Source organism: Gymnogyps californianus, unplaced genomic scaffold (genome assembly GCF_018139145.2).
Source record: "Gymnogyps californianus isolate 813 unplaced genomic scaffold, ASM1813914v2 HiC_scaffold_112, whole genome shotgun sequence".
NCBI lineage: Eukaryota > Metazoa > Chordata > Aves > Accipitriformes > Cathartidae > Gymnogyps > Gymnogyps californianus.
Genome location: NW_026113993.1, coordinates 66,317 through 85,039, shown reverse-complemented (window position 1 = coordinate 85,039; position 18,723 = coordinate 66,317). Strand labels below are relative to the sequence as shown.

General features: G+C 51.4%; 1 long non-coding RNA gene across 2 annotated transcripts in view; it reads left to right on the top strand.

Moving 5' to 3' along the window:
• Nucleotides 1-7,346: 7,346 nt before the first annotated feature.
• Nucleotides 7,347-18,723, top strand: part of LOC127027971 (uncharacterized) — a 59,636-nt gene continuing 48,259 nt past the window's right edge. The window contains exons 1-4 of one of the 2 annotated variants that reach the window (XR_007767904.1): nt 7,347-7,431; nt 7,579-7,649; nt 8,079-9,053; nt 11,269-12,081. This is a non-coding gene — a long non-coding RNA (uncharacterized LOC127027971). Of the gene's footprint in view, nt 7,432-7,578; nt 7,650-8,078; nt 9,054-11,268; nt 12,082-18,723 lie in introns of those variants that run through there. The other variant, XR_007767903.1, reaches the window with a different exon arrangement.

The following is an 18,723-nucleotide window of genomic DNA, read 5'->3' as shown; positions in this document are numbered from 1 at the left end:
TCTGTCATTCGTTTTTAATTTTCTCCTTAGTTCCTTAATCACCATTGCTTTTAAATTTTCTGTCGGCTTTTATCCCGTTTGCTGTCTCTGTATCAGTGTGTATTTTAAAAATAATTTCTTTCCATAGTGTCCTTGGGCTTTAAATTTTCTTTCTACATCGGTTACAGTTTGCTGTCCCTATTTCCCAAGTTTTTCCGATATTTCTCTAATGCCTATTGCTTTTTGAATGTTCTTTCTATGCTTACTCTTTTAGCTGCCATCTCTTTATTTTTCATGATTTCTTTTCTTTCCTTAGCGCCCTCGCTTTTTAGATCTCCGTCTCCGTTTTCATTCGCTCTCCCTATATTTTACTTTTCCCCTTCATTTCCCTAATCCCCTTCACTTTTTAAATGTTCTTTCTCTGCCTACTTTGATTCCCTCTGTTGTTTGTGTAGAAGTATTGCTTGTCTTTCCTTAGTGCTGTCGCTTTTTAGATTGTCCTTCTCTGTCTCTGTTATAGTCTGCCGTCCCTATTCCATAACTCTTTCCTTTATTTCCCTAACACCTATTGCTTTTTAAATATTCCTTCTCTGCCTACTTTTATGCCCTTTGCTGGTTCTTTCTAATTCTTTCTTGTCTTTCCTCAGTGCCCTTGCTTTTTAAATTTTCTTTCCGCTTCTTCGTTCTAGTTTACTGTCGCTATTTGATTTTATTTTTTACTGATTTCTTTAATCCCTGTTGCTTTTAAAATTTGCTGTCCCTATTTTTGAATTTTTTTCCTGCCTGTCCCTTACCACATCACTTTTCAAATTCTCTTTCTATGTCTGCTTCTATGAATCTGCCAATCCCCAGTTTTTATTGATCTTTGTTGGTAGTGGACCCGGTGGCTTCAAAATTGTTAGTTCGCTCTCCCTATTTTTAATGTTTTTCTCCTTTATTTGCCTAATCGCTGCTGCTGTTGAAATGTTCGTTCTGTCTACTTTTCTCCTGTTTGCTGTGTGTGTGTTCAGATTTTTTCTTCTTTCATTAAGGCCATCGCTTTTTATCTTTTCTTTCAACAGCTCCGTTTTAATTCGCTCTTCATATTTTTAAAATGGTTTTTGCTTTACTTCCGTGATCCTTGTTGCTTTTTAAGTATTCTTTCCGTGTACCTCCTTCCTGTTCGCTGTCTTTAATTATTTCTTCTCTGTCCTTAGTGCCGTCGCCGTTTAAATTTTCTGTCTGTGTCTGCGTTTTAGTTTGCTGTCGCTCTGTTTTACTTCTTTCCTCACATAATCCCTTGGCTTTTAAAATTGTCTACTTTCGTCTCTTTTGCTGGTCTTTATTTTTTAATTATTTTTTCTTGTTTTTCCTTAGTGCCCTCGCTTTTCAAATTTTCTTTCTGCCTGCGTTTTAGTTTGCGGTGGCTATTTCTTATTTTGTTCCTTATTTCCTTAATCGCCATTGCTTTGAAAAATTTCTGCCTCCTTTTATCCCGTTTGCTGTCTTTAATTTTCAATGATTTGTTCTTTGTTTTCCTTAGTACCATCACTTTTAATGGTTGTTTTCTGCTTCTCCTTTTTAGTGCAGTGTCGCTATTATTTAATATTTCCCCTTATTTCCCTAATGCCTATCGCATTTTAAATATTCTTGCTATGCCTACTTTTATTCCCTTGGCTGTCTTTTCTTTTAATTATTTCTTGTCTTTCCTTAGTGCCATTGCTCTTTAAATTTTCTGTCTAGGTCTCTGGTTTAGTTCACTGTTCCTATTTTTTGTTTTCTTCCTTTATCTCCCTAATCCCTCTCACTTCCTAAATTTTTTATTTTCATCCCATTCACTGTCTTTATTTTGCTGTCTTTTCTTTTAGTTATTTCTTTCTTCCTTAGTGCCATTGGTTTTTAAATTTTTTCTCCATTGCTTTTAGTGTGCTGTCCGTATTTCATTTTTTTCCCCTTTTATTTCCATAATCCTCTCTGCTCTCTTTTCTTTTAATTCTTTCTTGTGTTTCCTTAGTGCCCTCACTTTTTAAAATTTTCGTTCTACATCTCTGTTTTAGTTCGCTGTGCTATTTCTTATTTTTTTTCCTTATGTCCATAATCCCCGTTGCTTTTAAAATCTTCTGCATACTTTTATCCCATTCGCTGTTTTTATTTTTTAATTATTTCTTGTCTTTCCTTAATCCCTGTCACTTTATAAATCTTTTCTTGTTTCGACATTTATCCCGCTTGCTGGTTTATTTGCCTCATCATTTCTTGTCTTTCCTTAGCGCCCTCGGTTTTAAAATTTCTTTCTGTGTCTTAATTTTCGTTTGCTGTCAATATTGTTTAATTCTTTCCTCTCTTAATCCCTTGCCTTTTAAAATGCTGCTTCTCTGTCTCCTTTCATCTAGTTTGCTCTCCCTATTTGTAGTTCTTTCCTGTCTGTGCTGTACCCCATTACTTTTGACATTTTCCTTCTATGCCTACTTTTGTCCAGCTCCCTGCCTTTTAATTCTTTCCTGCCTGTCGTGTACCCCGTCGCTTTAAAAATTTACTTTGTATGTCTCTGGTTTAGTTTGTGGTCCCTGTTTTAAATTTTTTTCCTTTACTTCTCCTAGTCCTTGTTTCTTCAAAATGTTCTATGTCTACTTTTGTCCTGTTCCGAGGTCTTTAGCTTTGAATTATTTGTTGTCCTTCCTTAGTGCCGCATTTCTTAAAATTTGATTTCTGTGTCTCAGTTCTAGTTCACTGTCCCTATTTTTTAACCGTTTCATCTCTTCATCCCTTGGCTTTTAAAATTCTGTTTCTATGTCTACTTGTGTCTCCTTTGGTGTCCCTATTTTCAATTTTTTCCTGTCTGTCCCGTACCTCATTGCTTTTTAAATTTTCTTTCCAGGACCACTTTTATGGCCTATCCTTATCTTTAAATTCTTTCCTGTCTGTTGTTTCGCACGTTGCTTTTAAATTTTCTTTCTGTGTCTGCTTTTATCCAGTTCACTGTCTTTATTTTTTATTGTTTCTGGCATTTCCTTAGTGCCCTTGCTTTTTAAATTTTTCGTCTATGTCTTTGTGTATTTAGTTCACTGTCCCTGTTTTTTTTTAATTCTTTCCTCTCTTAAGCCCTTCGATTTTCAAAATTTTTTATGCCTGCTGTTATCTCGTTTCCTGTCTCTATTTTTCACTCTTTTCCTCTCTTAATCTCCATCGCTTTTAAAATTTACTTTCTATGTTTCTGTTTTAGATTGCTGTCCTTATTTTTAAAGTTTTTTCCCTTTATTTCCCTAATCCCTCTCACTTTTAATATTTTCTGTGTCTCCTTTTATCCCGGTCACTGTCTGTATTTTTTCTTTTTTTTCTTGTCTGCCCTTTACACCTTTGCTTTTTAAATGTTCTTTCTATATCTGCATTTTAGTTCACTGTCCTTATTTTTCAATTGTTTTCCTTTTTTTCCTTAATCCTTTTTAAAAATTATTTTTCTCTATCTACTTTTATCCAGTTCACTACCTTTATTTTTTTATTGCATTCTAGTCTGTGTTGTACCCCGTCACTTTTTAAATTTTGTTTCTATGTCTTTGTTTATTTAGTTTGCTCTTCCTCTTGTTTTTTCCCCGTTATTTCCTTAATCTTGTTGCTTTTTAATTTTTCTTTCGATGTCTGCTTTTATCTAGTTCCCGTCCCTATTTTGGAATTCTTTCTTGTCCGTTGGGTACTCTCTCAATTTTTCAATTTTCTTTATGGCTCCATTTATTTAGTTTGTTGTCACGATTTTTTAAATTTTTTCCTCCCTTCATGCCTTCATTTTTAAATTTTTTTATGCCTACCTTTGTCTAGTTTTCTGTCCCTGTTTTTTAATTTTTCTCCTCTGCCTTGTACCCTTTTGCTTTTTCAATTTTCTTTCTATGTTAGCTTTTATCAAGCTGTCTATCCCTCTTCTTTAATTCTTTCTTGTTTGTCACATACCCTGTTGCTTTTTAAGTTTTCTTTGTGTCTGTCTTTTTTTTGCTCTCCTCTCGGCTCATCCTGAGGCTTTAGAGGGTCTCCTCAGCATGCTTTTCTCTCTGGAGTGTAATTTTTACCCCTCAGAGACAACTCTTCCACAGGCCATCCTTTTGCCCCACAGCACTCTTACCTTCCCCTTGGCCATGTCGGATGCTTCCTTTCGGTCCCCGGAGGACATCTGGACTCTGCTCAGATCCCTTCCCGACTACCTCATTGTGTCAGCAATCCTTTGTTTGTCTCTATGTCCACGGTCCCCCCCCGACCCCCAGAGCTCTCTCATTCCCATCACGACGCCTCCCGAGACTGTCCTCGTGCCCCACGGCACCCTCCAGCTCTGCAGCCCTCTTTGTATCTCTCTTAGACAGAACCCTTCCTCAGGCTTGCTCTGGGCCCCAGAGCTCTCTTACCTTATTCACTGCCATCTGGGATGTCTCCATTGAGCCGCTCATCCCCTGAGGACATCTGTACGTTGCTGGGACACCTTCTTGAGTTTTGCATTGTGTCCCAGAACCTTCTTCTGTCTCTCTTACCCTTCTCTCCTGCCATCACCATGCCTCCCGAGGCCATCCTTGTGCGCCACAGCCCTCTCTTGGCTCTGTAGCGCACTTTGCGCCCTTCTGCCTCCCTCAGAACCTTTCCTGAGGCCGTCTTTCATCTCCAGGACACTCTTGTTGTCCTCTGTGCTAGCTCGGATACCTCTGTTCAGTCTCTGGTCCCCTGAGGACATCTGTAGTCTCTTCAAATCCCCTCTTGACTTCTTCGTCATCTCCTTGAGCCTTCTTCTGCCTGTCCCTCTCAGAACCCCTCTGCTACTGTCACGATGCCTCCCGAGGTCTTAGCTGTTCCCTGCAGCAGGCTTTTAGCTCTGTAAGCCCCCTTTGGACTCGTTTGGTTGCAATCGCGCCTCTCCTAACGCCTCCGTTCCAAAAAAGAGCATTCTTTTTCTTCCCTTTTTCAACTAGGATGCCTCCCAAGACCTTCCTTGTGCTCCACAGCATTTTGGTGGCACTTTGCCTCCCTTTCAACCTCTCTTATCCCTCCCAGCCTTCCATGACCCCTCTGCTCCCAGTCACCGTGCCTCCTCAGATGCCTTCTTTGTGTACCACAGCCCTGTTTGAGCTCTGTAGCGGACTTTGATCCTCGCTCGTTCCCTCAGAAACCTGTCCTCGGGTTGGTTTGTGCCTCAGAGCGCTCTTACCATCCCCTCTGCCATCTAGGGTGCCTCCATTTGGTCCCCGGCCTCCCAACGACATCTGTACTCTGCTCAGATGCCCCCCAGACTTCCTCCTTGTGTCCCTGAGCCTTCCTTGGTGTCTTTGGCCTGATTGAGACCCCTCTAATGGTGTCACGATGCCTATCGATGCCTTCGAGGCTGCCCTTAGCACACTTTTAGCTTTGTAGCGGGCCTCACATCCCCCTCGTTCCCTGAGAGGGCTTCCTGAGTCCATAGCTGTGACCCAGCCCAGTCATTCTGTCCTCTCTTCCCTCTAGCCATGCCTCTATTCGTTCCCTGGCCCTCCGATGACATGTTTACTCGGTTCAGGTCCCCTCTCGATTTAATCGCCCCATCCCTAATCCTTTTTCTGTCTCTCCGGCTCCCTCAGGACACTTCTTCTCCCGGTCACAATGCCTCCCGAGACATTCCTCGTGCTCCACATCCATCTTGTGGCACTGTAGGTGGGGCCATCATTGACCCACAGAACACTCATTTGTTCCTCTATGCTATCGAGGATTCCTTTGTTCAGTCCCCAGCCACTCGAGACCGTGTGTACTCTGCTCAGATGATCACCCGAGTTCCTCCTTGTCGTCCCCAAGCCTTCTTTTGTCCGTCAGCCCCCCTCCACAACCCTCTCCTCACAGTCACGACACCTCCCGAGACCTTCCTCCATCTCCACAGCACCTTGTAGCACTTCAGCTCCCTTTCTATCTCTCTTGGTCCATCAGAGCCTCCCTTCTCTCTTTGCTATGCAGCACTCCTTTATCTTTCTCTCTGCCATCGAGGGGGTCTCCGTTCGGTTCCTCTCTCACTCAGTCATCTCTAGTTTGCCTAGATGCCCTCCTGAGACTCCAAGGCCCTCGCTCGGTCTCCAAGCCTTCTTTTCTTACCCTCTGCCCTCCAAATTCCTCTGCTCTCTAGAACAATGTCTTCCGAGTCCTTTCTCATACTCCACAGCGCTCTTGCAGCACTTGAGCTCTCTTTTATTTTTTTGGTGCTCTTCAGAGCGCTCTTATCTTGCTCTTTGCCCTTTAGGATGCCTTCATTCAGCCCCCGGCCCCCTGACAACATCTGTACTTTGTCGAAATCCCCTTCGGAGTTCCTCATTGTTATCTCTGAGGCTTCTTTGGTCTCTCAGGCCCCCCCGGGACTCCTCCGCTCCCTTTGCCGAGCTCTCACGAGACATCCCCTACGCCCTAGAGCCCCGTTTTAGCTCGGGAGGGCACTCTGCACCCCTCTTTTCCCCTCACAACCCTTCCTGAGTCCGCATCTGTTACCCCAGTCAGTCTCGCTGTCCTCTCGTCCGTTTGGTGTGCCTCCATTCGGTCCCCGGTCCCCTGAGGACATTATGAGCCCTTCATCTATTTTTCTCGACACATCTCCTGTGGTGTTTTTTCTTGTGCTTTGCAATTTCTTTTTGTTCTAGCTACTTAGGTGTTAATTAGGCTGCTTCATACAGTGTCTGGTAAGTTTCCTGTATTTCCATGGGGTTTTGGTGGCTTCTCTCCTTCAGGAGTCATCTCGTTCTGTTAAGGGAGTCAGTCGGAGAGACCGTCAAGGTGGCTCTGAACAGGCAGCGATTTACAGTAAATAATGTGCTTTGCAACCAGAGATATTTTGGAGAAGGGATTCGTAGGGGATCTAGTTCTGCTGGAATGCTCTGTCATTCAGTCCTATCCAGAAGGCAGTTCTGGCAGAAGTTAGGTAGTCTGCACGGTCTTGCTAGAAATGAAGCGAAACCCCATAGTGTTTTGGCGTTTTTGTAGGCAGCTAAAGCACGTGATTGTTGATGACACTACTGTTATTGCTTTTAACGAACTGCTTTCCTCCGTGGCTTAGTAGGACGTCTACCTTCTTCTATCTACGCCCCAGAAAACCTGAGGTTCATTCCCTACCCGGTCACGGTGCTGGTGCCATAGCTGTAGTTGCAGTAGAAGAGCAGGTATGGTCGTTTCCAGTGAGGGTCGCTTGCTCTGCTCAGCGCTTTGCACGCTGTAAGCTCCAGGCAGAGGAGAAAACTCCCTGCTGCTCCTCTAGGCCGCCTTTATGCCTTGTGGTGGTTGGCCCCTCCCCTTTCCCAGGGGATTGTGGGAAGGGGGGTGGGCGGGGCCCGGGGGAGAGGAGCCGCAGCCTCTGCTGAGGGAGCTCATGGTGCTGGTGGGCTTCTGTGGTGCCAGTGCTCTGCTGTTCCTTCAGCTGAGGGCAGCTTTGGAGGTGTCTGAGCTCTGTGGGCAGATGTGTTTCGGCATTGAGGGAAGCGGAGGTGTCTGTTTGAGCTGGTAAGAGCTTCCGGGCCAGTCGAGGTTCAGCAGCGTGTAGTAGAAAGTGCGCTTGTAGGCAGCTGTTTTGTTTTTATTAGGTCAGTAATTTTGTATTGCGTGTCCAGGGGTGGCCAGGTGGTTTAAGAGTGTGCTTTTTTCTTCTAGGTGCATTGCGTTTTCCTGGACTTGCTGACTTCCTTGAAGATGGAACCCTGTTTTTTCAGCAGTTTTGCTGAGTAAGTTGCCGATGTAATCTCTCTTAACAGGGCTGCTGGTGAGATTGTCTAGCAGGGGTTAGGGTGAGCATGTTGTGTGCATCTGTCTGTGGAGTTTTAGTTTCTCGAGGAAGCGGCAGGGCCATGAAGCATGGTGTCTTTCAGGGTATGGGACAGCTCATCGCCTTTCCCGATCGCTCGGAATGCAGGGCACGGCTGAGAAGAGCAGCTCCTGAGGAGCGGCTGATGCGGGGGGTTCAGGGGTGCGAGTACAGGGCAGGAGCTGTCAGGAAGGACCAGTGTTCCTTCCCTGTCAGTTCAGTGGAAGAGAAGGGGTTTCTAGAGTTTTGGGACTGGGGGGTGGCTGGGAAAGGGAGGAGGGTTCCTCAGCCTTCCTCAGGCTGGTTTTGCCGTTGGATTTGGGTGTCGATGAGGCCTGTTCTGTTTTAGTCTCTCCGCAGCTGACGGGAGGTGCGACGAAGTCAGGAGAGACGCAGCGTAAACCACCCGGGCCTCCGTATGGCAGTCTGCAGGGCTGGATGTCAGGTGAGTCTCGTCTCGTAAAGCATTAGGTACCTTAAAATAGACCCTCTGGAACTGTGAGGTCTCCACTTCTCCGTGCCTTTTCCTTACTTCATTCCCGGAGTTAATTTGTGCATCCATGCCTTCACCGTCCATCGGGATGTGGCAGTCATTGTTCCTTAGAGGCATTGGCTGGGCACTTAGTTCCAGCGTGGGTTTGTGTCACCGTCTTCCGTGGAATTTCTGGCTGAAGAGGATGTGTATTATGTGTGCCGGTAACAATCCGCAGCCGGGGGTCTGTCTTTTATCGCAGTCCCGGGCACGCAAGCTTTTTCTATTATTCCAGTTTTGCTTTTTTCCTGAAGTGTCCAGTGAGGTTTGCTCTCGTGTCAGTGCTGGCAGGTATGTTCTCTTGTTGTTGTTTCTCTAGTGTGTTTTTAGCACCAGCTTGTGTAGTGGTAAGGTGTCCGCTTGGGATCCTTGAGTCACCACGTCACGCCATCGTGGTTTCTGCATTGCCCGGCCGCCGCTGTAATTCCCTGAGGGGCTTTGTAGGTAAGCGGGCTCGAGGGTCTCGCGCTGTTCGTGCAGCGGACCTCGTTCTCGTGGCTTCACGGGTCAGGCAGTGCGGGTTGCAGCATGGTAGGGTGTTCTGTCTTTCTGAGCTTTCTAGCTTTTTCAGGTTGTCTGTTTGTCGGTTATGATTTTATTTTTGGCAGGATGTCTTTTCTTGATGGCTGTAGCTACGGTCAGGTCTTGTTTTGCCATGGAAGTCGCTGTGGCTGTCTTTGCTCTTTTTGCCAGCGATCCTCAGCAGGGTTTTGCCCTGACGGGAGCGGCAGTGCGGACGATGGGGTGTGGGTCAGTTCTGCAGAGTGGAGGATGCGTTGTGGGTTATTGCAGGTGAGTTATCTGCCGTGGGTTATGCCAGGTGGAGCCCCTGGTGTTGGTCATCCTAGGCCTGTGTGCCCCTGCACGTTTCTACGAACACGCCTTCCTCTGCCTGTGTCCCCCCTGTCCCTGCTTCCCCCTCCCAAGGGTCCCTGGCCCCCATGGGAGTTTTCCCCCCGCCCTGGGGAGTTTTCCCCGCCTGTTCTCTGTGTCCCTCAGCCTGTCCCCCCCCCATCCCTTCCCATGTTCCTCCCCTCCACCCCAGGGGATTTCCCCTCCTCTCCTTTGTCCCTCCGGCTGGAAGGTTTCTGCCTTCTGTCCTGTGGGTCCCGCGTGGGTGGCCCCTCCCCCCCATTGGGGCGGGTCCCGCGTGGGTGGCCCTCCCCCCTCCCCCCCTTGGGGCGGGTCCCGCGTGGGTGGCCCCTCCCCCCGTCCCCCCCTTGGGGCGGGTCCCGCGTGGGTGGCCCCTCCCCCCTTGGGGCGGGTCCCGCGTGGGTGGCCCCTCCCCCCCATTGGGGCGGGTCCCGCGTGGGTGGCCCCTCCCCCCCCTTGGGGCAGGTCCCGCGTGGGTGGCCCCTCCCCGTCCCCCCCTTGGGGCGGGTCCCGCGCGGGTGGCCCCTCCCCCCCCGGGGGCGGGTCCCGCGTGGGTGGCCCCTCCCCCCCGGGGGTGGGTCCCGCGTGGGTGGCCCCTTCCCCCCTCCCCCTGTCCCCCCCCTTGGGGCGGGTCCCGCGTGGGTGGCCCCTCCCCCCCCTTGGGGCGGGTCCCGCGTGGGTGGCCCCTCCCCCCCCTTGGGGCGGGTCCCGCGTGGGTGGCCCCTCCCCCCGTCCCCCCCTTGGGGGGGTCCCGCGTGGGTGGCCCCTCCCCCCCTTGGGGGGTGGTCCTGCGTGGGTGGCCCCTCACTCCCCCGGGGCGCGTCCCATGTGGGTGGTCCCTCATTCCCTCCCCCCCTTGGGGCGGGTCCCGCGTGGGTGGCCCCGTCCCCCCCCTTGGGGCGGGTCCCGCGTGGGTGGCCCCTCCCCCCCCCCCCCCTTGGGGCGGGTCCCGCGTGGGTGGCCCCTCCCCCGTCCCCCGCCTTGGGGGGGTCCCGCGTGGGTGGCCCCTCCCCCCCTTGGGGGGTGGTCCTGTGTGGGTGGCCCCTCACTCCCCTGGGGCGCGTCCCATGTGGGTGGTCCCTCATTCCCTCCCCCCCCTTGGGGCGGGTCCCGCGTGGGTGGCCCCTCCCCCCCTCCCCCTCTCCGGGCGGGTCCCGCGTGGGTGGCCCCTCCCCCCCTCCGGGCGGGTCCCGCGTGGGTGGCCCCTCCCCCCCTCCCCCCCTCCGGGCGGGTCCCGCGTGGGTGGCCCCTCCCCCTCTCCGGGCGGGTCCCGCGTGGGTGGCCCCTCCCCCTCTCCGGGCGGGTCCCGCGTGGGTGGCCCCTCCCTCCCCCCCATTTGGGCGGGGTCCCGCGTGGGTGGCCCCTCCCTCCCCCCCATTTGGGCGGGGTCCCGCGTGGGTGGCCCCTCCCTCCCCCCCATTTGGGCGGGGTCCCGCGTGGGTGGCCCCTCCCCCCCCCCATTGGGGCGGGGTCCCGCGTGGGTGGCCCCTCCCCCCCCCATTGGGGCGGGGTCCCGCGTGGGTGGCCCCTCCCCCCCCATTGGGGCGGGGTCCCGCGTGGGTGGCCCCTCCCCCCATTGGGGCGGGGTCCCGCGTGGGTGGCCCCTCCCCCCCATTGGGGCGGGTCCCGCGTGGGTGGCCCCTCCCTCCCCCCCCATTGGGGCGGGTCCCGCGTGGGTGGCCCCTCCCTCCCCCCCCATTGGGGCGGGTCCCGCGTGGGTGGCCCCTCCCTCCCCCCATTGGGGCGGGGTCCCGCGTGGGTGGCCCCTCCCTCCCCCCCATTGGGGCGGGGTCCCGCGTGGGTGGCCCCTCCCTCCCCCCCATTGGGGCGGGGTCCCGCGTGGGTGGCCCCTCCCTCCCCCCCATTGGGGCGGGGTCCCGCGTGGGTGGCCCCTCCCTCCCCCCCATTGGGGCGGGGTCCCGCGTGGGTGGCCCCTCCCCCCCCGGGGCGGGTCCGCGTGGGTGGCCCCACCCCCCGGTCCCCCTTGGGGTGGGTCCCGTGTGGGTGGTCCCTCCCCCTCATCCCCCCCCGGGATATTGCCAAGTCTCTCTCCATGATAGTTGAAGAGTCACGGCAGTCAGGTGAAGTCCGTGGGGACTGGAGAAAGGGAAACATTGCAGTCCTCTTTAAAAAGGGCAGAAAGGAGGACCCTGGGCACCACCGACCTGTCAGCCTCACCTCTGTGCTTGGGAAGACCGTGGAACAGCTCCTCCTAGAAGCTCTGCGAAGGCGCGTGGAGGACAGGGAGGTGATTCGAGACAGCCAGCATGGCGTCACCCGGGGCAAGTCCTGCCTGACCAACCTAGTGGCCTTGTGTGATGAGTGACTACACCAGTGGACAAGGGAAGAGCTACGGCTGTTATCTCTCTGGGCTTCTGTGAGGCCTTTGACATGGTGTCCCCCGTCCCCCATCCCTAACATCCTTTCCTCGAAGTTGCAGAGAGATGGAGTTGATGGATGGACTGTTTTTTTCTTTCTCCACCTCTTTGTCCTGATCTTTCTTTCTCTCTTTTCCCTCTCAATCGCTTTGGCTTGTTGCCTTCATTTCTCCTTCTCTCTTCCTCCTTCCTTATTTCTCTCACTCTGTTTCTCTCTCGATCCATCTGTTCTGCTCCCTGCTCGTCATTTACTGTCTCTTTCCCTCTGTCCTGTTTCCTGACCCTGGTTTTCTTCCGCTATGTCCCTGCAGGATTCCTCGTCCCTCTGAGCAATTTCTCCCTCTCCCTGTCCTTTTCCCTGCACCTTTCTTTCTCTGCTCCTCAGTCCTTCTCCCTCATCTTCTTTTTCTCTTGCTGTTCCTCTGTCCTGCTCCCCATCGCTGTATTTTCGTTCTCTCTCTGCTGCTCCGGTAACGACTGCCGAGTTGCCCCAGGGGAAGGGTGAGCGTACAGGCACCGAGCCCCAGAGCAGAATCGCTCCCAGGACTTAGACGCATTGACGAATAAACACTTGCTGTCTCCTTTGCACTGGTGGCTGTGTTTGTAGTCCTTTGCACTTGGTGAGGGGCTGTCCCGGAGCCCAGGGGAGCAGGTTACCTCGTGGGTGTAAGGGGCCATGGCTGCAGCTGTGGGCTGGGGCTGGAAGAGCCCCGGGGGGGGCCAGTGAGGCTGATGGGGATGGCCCCTCTCTGTATCACAGGGCTGCAGCCCCAGGGGATGGTGCTGCTGGGGCATGCCTGCCTGAGAGTGCCAAGGGGCTGCAAGGATGTTGGCAAGAGACCGGTGCAACAGGTCGATGGTCAGGTGGAGTCAGGCCCCATCAGGGCAGCTCCCAGGGATCTTCTGAGAGCTGGTGGAGAGGAAGCAGGAAGAGGGGCAGGAGATGGCTGCCCCCACCCCTCTGGGTACCTGGAGGCCTGACCACCCCCTGGACAAGGCGCTGGGTGCCTCCCCAACGCAGCAAAGCTCCTCCTCCAGCCCCGCTCACCCCATGCAGCTGCCCCCAGCTCCAGCACCTCCCCTGAAGCCTGTCCCGTAGCCACAGGTTGCTCCCAAACCCTGTCCTCGCGGCAGCAAGCTGGCCCTCGAACAGGCTTTCTTCTCCATCGATGCAGGTGCCGTTAGCCTGAGGTTGGGGAAAGAGCGGTGTCTCCAGAAGCTCCTGCAGAAGGAGGGGTTCCTGCCTGAGGACAGCTACAGTCACCCCCTGAGGGTAACAGTTGCTCGTTCTTTCCCTCTCCCAGAGGCAGCACTGAGGCCTCAGGTGTGGGTTCCTCTCCGGGGCTGTTGCTGACTGCATCTGGCTCAGGTTTGGGTGGGTTGCCTTTGGCCTCATTCTCCTCGTGGCACGGGCGAAAAGGGACAGCTGGAGCGCTTACTGGCTGTGGGCAGGAGCTGCCGTGGCTGAAGCTGGAGAGGCCAGGAAAAGGGAAAGCAGCTGAAGAATAAAATAAAGGGGATCCAGCCGGCAGCTGCCTCCAGCTGCAGACAGGAGACAGCCTGCCTCTCTGGGTGAGGAAGGCTCCCTCTCAGCGTAGCCCTTTTTCTCTTTGGGCTTCTGTCCTGTTCCCTGTCCCTCTTTCTTTCTTTTCTTCATTCTCTGTCTCTGAGGAGCCTGTGCTGGAGCAGGTTTTCTGGCAGCACCTGTGGCCTTGTGGGAGGGACCCCACACTGGAGCAGAAGAGGAGCATGAAGGAGGAAGGAGCAGCAGAGACCGCATGGGATGAACTGACTGCAACCCCCGCTCCCTGTCCCCCTGCGCTGCTCAGGGCGAGGAGGTAGAGAAGTCAGGAGTGAAGATGAGCCCAGGAAGAAAGAGGGATGAGGGGGAGGTGTTTTCCAGATTTGTTCTTATGTCTCATTAGCCTGCTCTGATTGTGATTGAGAATAAGTTAATTTAAATTTCCCCAAGTCGAGTCTGTTTTGCCTGTGACAGTAATTGGTGAGTGATCTCTTTGTCCTTACCTTGACCCACAAGCTTTTCTGTTGTATTTTCTACCCCTGTCTTGTTGAGGAGGGGGAGTGATAGAATGGCTTGGTGGGTACCCGGCAGCTAGCCAAGGTCAACCCACCACAGTTTCCTTCCATCAGGCTCCCTCGCCCTATTTTTTAATTCCTGCCTATGTTTCTTGTGTGCCATTGCTTTGGAGACTTTCTTTCTACCTCTCCGTCCCTATTCTTTTCATTCTTGCACAGGTTTCATGAACCCAGTCACCTTTGAAATTTTCTTGCTGCCTTTCCCTCTCTCTCTGCCTCCCTGGCCTCATTTTAACTTCTTGCCTGTGTTTCTTGTACCCCGTCGCTTTTCAAATTTTCTTCCTACGTCTCCCTCTATGCAGCTCCGTGAACCTAGTTTTGAATTCTTCTCTATGGTTCTTGTATCCCGTTGCTTTCAAACTTGTCTTTCTACGTCTCCCTTTATCCATCTCCCTGTCTCTAATTCTTCCCTCCCTGTCCTGTACCCTGTCGCTTTGTACATCTTCTTTCTACAGCTCCCTCTTTCTGTCTCCCTGGCCCTATTTGTTAGTTCTTGCCTATGTTTCTCGTACCCTGTTGCTTTTTGAAATTTTCTTTTGACGTCTACCTCTCTCCAGCTCCCTGTTTCTATCTTGTATTTCTTGGTAAGTTTCTTCTCCCCTGTCACTTTAGGATTTTTCCCTCTTCCTTGTCTTGTCTCTGTCTTCTTGTCCTGCTGGTCCCTCCCACCTCTCTCCCCTGCTTCCCCTCTCTTTTATTTGTTCCTCCCTCTCTCTGTCTCTGCTTTTTTGCTCAGTCTCTCCGCTCTCCTCTCTCTACCCCCTTGTCCTGCTCCCTGTCCCTCTCTTGTTCGCAGCATCCCGTTTCCCGGCTCCCTGTCCCACTCCTCCACCTCCCTCTGTCCTTCCTCCTGCTTTTCTCTTCCCTTTCCTCCCCCTGTCCTGCTGCCTTTGGGCACTGAGCCTTGTAGCCAAGGCACTGCCGGGGTTGCCTGTGTGCCTTAAGGCATAAACTTTTCCTGCCTCCTCTGTGCCCCTGGCTGTGTTTGCAGCCCCTGGGTGCAGAGCTCCTGGCTGTGGGCAGGAGCAGGGCAGGGGGTGATGTGCTGTGGGGCTTTGGCAATGGCCCCTGTTCCCGATGGGCCCCAGCTGGGGCTGGAGCTGGGGCAGCCCCAGGTGTGGCCAGTGAGGCTGAGGATGGGGCTGGCCCTGCTGTGGGAAGGGGCTCGAGCTGGAGAGGGGGCTGCCTGGGCATGGCTGCCTGAGGGAGCTGAGGAAGGGGACTGAGCCACCATGTATCGAGGAAGCCTTGCGGATGAGGAGCGTCGAGGCGTCCGCTGCGTGCTGCTGAGCGGGCGAGGGTCGGGCAGGCGGCACTGCAGAGGAGGAAGGGGCAGAGGCAGAGAGAGAAGCGTCGGGGTGGTGAAGGTCTCCTGCCGGCACCGGGAGCTGCGGTGAGTCGCACGTCCTCTCCTCTGCGTCCTGCCCCATCTGCCTCGTACCCCATTACCTCCAGCAAGGAACGGCCAGGCCCTGCATAATGTTCTTATTACGGTTCCTTCTATCTATCTCCCTGTCCCTGGTTTTTTAATATTCCTGTGTTTCTTGTACCCGATCACTCTTCAAATTTTCTTTCGACGTCGTCCTCTATCTATCTCCCTGGCCTTATTTTTTAATTCTTGTCTCTGTTTCTTGTACGCAGTTGCTTTTTAAAATTCCTTCTACCTCTCCCTCTATCCAGCTCCCTTTCTTTATTTTTGTTTTTTAATTCTTCCCTACGTTTCTTGTACCCCATTGCTATGGAATTTCTCTTTCAACAATTCCTTTTTTATCTGGCTCCCTTTCCCTATATTTGAATTCCTCCTTTTCTTCCAGATACCCTGTCACTTGTAAAATTTTCTTTCAATGTGTCCTTCCATTCTCATCCCTGTTCCTATTTTTTACTTCTCTCCTGTGTATCTTGTAGCCTGTCACTTCCAAAACTTTCTTTCTCTGTCTCCCTCTATCCGACTCCCCGTCCCTATTTTTGAAGTCCTCCTTCTCTGTCCTGTACCCAGTCGCTTTAAACATTTTCTTGCTATGTCTCCGTTTGTTTAGTTTCCTGTCCTTCTTTTTTAATTTTTTCCTGTCTATGCTAGACTCCGTCAATTCTAAGTTTTGTTTCTATGGCTACTTTTATCCAGTTCACTGTCTGTATTCTCTAATTCTCTCCCGTCTGCCCTGTACCCTGTCACTTCTTCAATTTTCTTTCTATGCCTACTTTTATCAAGCTCCCTGTCCGTATTCTTGCTTTCCTGTGTCGTCTACCCCGTTGCTTTTTAAATGCGCTTTTACGTGTGTCTCTACTTTTTCCCCATTACTGTTTTTTAATTTATTCTTGTCTTTCCCCAAAGCTGACGCATTTTAAATTCTCTTTCTGGGTCAACGTTTCTCCACGTTGCTGTCCCTATTTTTTATGTTTTCCTGTCTCTCCTGTAGCCCGTCACTTTTACAATTTTCTTTTTGTGTCCACTTTAACCAAATCACCGTCTGTCTGTCTGTGTTGCTTGCCTGTCCTGTACCCCGTTGCTTTTGAAATTTTCTTCCTGTGTCTCTCTGTATTTTTCTCCCTATTCTCATTTGGTAACTTTTTCTTGTCTTTCCTTAATGCCTCTGCTTTTATCACTTTCTTCCTAGGTCTCTCTCTGTCACCCTACCCTTACTTTTAAAATTCTTTCTTGTCTTTCCTTAAAGCCTTTGCTTTTTAAATTTTCTTGCTATGTCAACTTTTATCCACTCTTCTTTCCCCAGTTTTAATTTTTTTTCCTGCTTGCCCTTTACCCAGCGTCCTGGTTTCGGCTGGGACAGAGTTAATTGTCTTCTCAGTAGCGGGTACAGTGCTGTGTTTTGGATTTAGCGTGAGAATGATGTTGATAACACGCTGATGGTTTAGTTGGTGCTAAGTAGCGCTTATCCTAAGTGAAGGATGTTTCAGTTTCCCATGCTCTGCCAGCAAGGAGGTGTGCAAGGAGCTGGGAGGGAGCATGGCCAGGGCAGCTGACCCGAAGCAGCCCAAGGGGTATTCCATGCCATGGAACGTCATGCCCAGTATATAAACTGGGGGGAGCTGGCCGGGAGGGGCGGATCACGGCTCTGGCATGGGTCAGCGGGTAGTGAGCAATTGCATTGTGCCTCACTTGTCTTTTTCTTGGGTTTTATTTCTCTCTCTTTTTTGTTTTATTCCTTTTCGTTACAATTAGTATAATGTTTTTATTATTCTTCTTATTATATTTTATTTTACTCTAGTTATTAAACTGTTCTTATCTCAACCCATAAGTTTTATTTTTTTCCATTCTCCTCCCCATCCCACTGGGAGGGGGGAGCGTCTGCATGGTGCTTAGTTGCTGGCTAGGGTAAACCACGACAGTCCTTTTTGGTGCCCAACGTGGGGCCTGAAGGGTTGAGATAATGACAGATCTGGCCAGAGCATGTTAAAACAAAGTTGTTATAAGCATTCGTTGTATTAGCTTAGTAGTCGCTGGTCACAATGTTGGTTTATTGCCTCTTGGAGTTGCGGCGTTCGTTCTTCGAGTTGTGTTATGTTTCACGTCGCTTGCCGTATATAGTCCCTGTGCTGCTGCTTAGCACCCATAAGGTGAGGTGGATTAAGGTTTTCACTTCGCTGTACAATGTAACGCTGGTTTACGGTACGATAAAATTATTGGTCGTGGGACTAATCCGGTATTAGTAGTCAGCGTTGCCGTTATCGCCGTACTTCGGGAGCTATCTAGGAGAAACTATTAATAATTACACCCTTTACCTCTTTGCCTCGGAGAGCCAATCTATGGGGGAGACACCTTCCTTCACCTTCCCCTCCTCCTCCAGCCTAGTTACAGTAGTGTTTGAGAATTTGGAAACTTTGGAAGATCCTTGGAATGTTGAAACTAACCTGGTCCTATTGCTAGGAACTGGCATGTTGCTGAATGTGGTTCAGGTCTTGTTCAGCGTTAAACAACTCTTTAAGAGGATCACCCAGAGATCTGCCCCAAGGCTGGAGAGTTATGAGTGGCAGGGTGCGTGGGTAGCATGGGCAAATGCCTAGGACGGTGGGCACCCCCAGTGTTTTGGAACTTCACCCTTGAACAAGTGCAGAATCCTGAAAAACTAGTAGAACACTTGGAAGAAGTATGCTGTCACCCCGACAGTTCCAGGGAGACGCAAATCACTGCAATGTGCTGGGGCCTGGCCCGTGCCTACCGAGCCCTGTTCAACACTATTCAGTACCCTCAAGGGGAAGAGAAGGTCTCTGGATCTGACAGCAAAATGACAGGCATTGCCACTCCGACCCCGGCGATGGGCACTGCAGCTGAACCAGAGAACAAACGCATGCAGGTATCGGTCGCCCCTGTACAAAGAAGAAATACTCAAAAAAGAGAGCTCGCTTAGCGAAGGGTGAAGGTGAACGAGGGTCATCACGAGAACAGGAGGAAGAGGCAGAACCGGAGAGAATCACCCGATCCCTATTCTCGAGTGAGCTGCGAGATATGCAAAAAGACTTCAGCCGTCGTCCAGGCGAGCACATTATCACCTGGTTGCTCTGACGCTGGAATAACGGGGCCAGTAGCTTGGAATTAGAGGGCAGGGAAGCCAAGCAGCCGCAATCCTTGTCTAGGGAAGGGGGTGTTGACAAAGCGATTGGAAAAAAGACACAAGCCCTCAGCCTCTGGAAGCGACTTCAGTCAGGCATGAGGGCAAGGTGTCCCTTCAGGAAGATGTTGCATGTCATCCAAGCAAGTGAACTACCATGGAGAGAGGTATCCAGTACCTGAGGGAATTAGCCGTGCGGGAGATGGCTTATTATGACCCAGATGATGCGCGGTTACCGACGGATCCAGATGAAGTCCACTGCACATGACCCATGTGGCGGAAGTTTACACGGAGCACGCCATCGTCCTGTGCCAACTCACTGGCAGTAATGGACTGGAAAGATGAAGAGGGACCAACGCTGGATGAATTGGCTCGCCGACTCCGGCAATACAAAGAAAGTCTCACTTCCTCCCTCGTCTCGGCTGTGGAGAAACCGCCAGACCTACTCGCTGAGAAATGGTCCCAAGAGTTCCAGCGATTTGAGGATAAGTTCTGCCTCCCACCTGCACGGACCAATAGCTCAGCTATTAGAAGTAAGCGTCCCTCTGC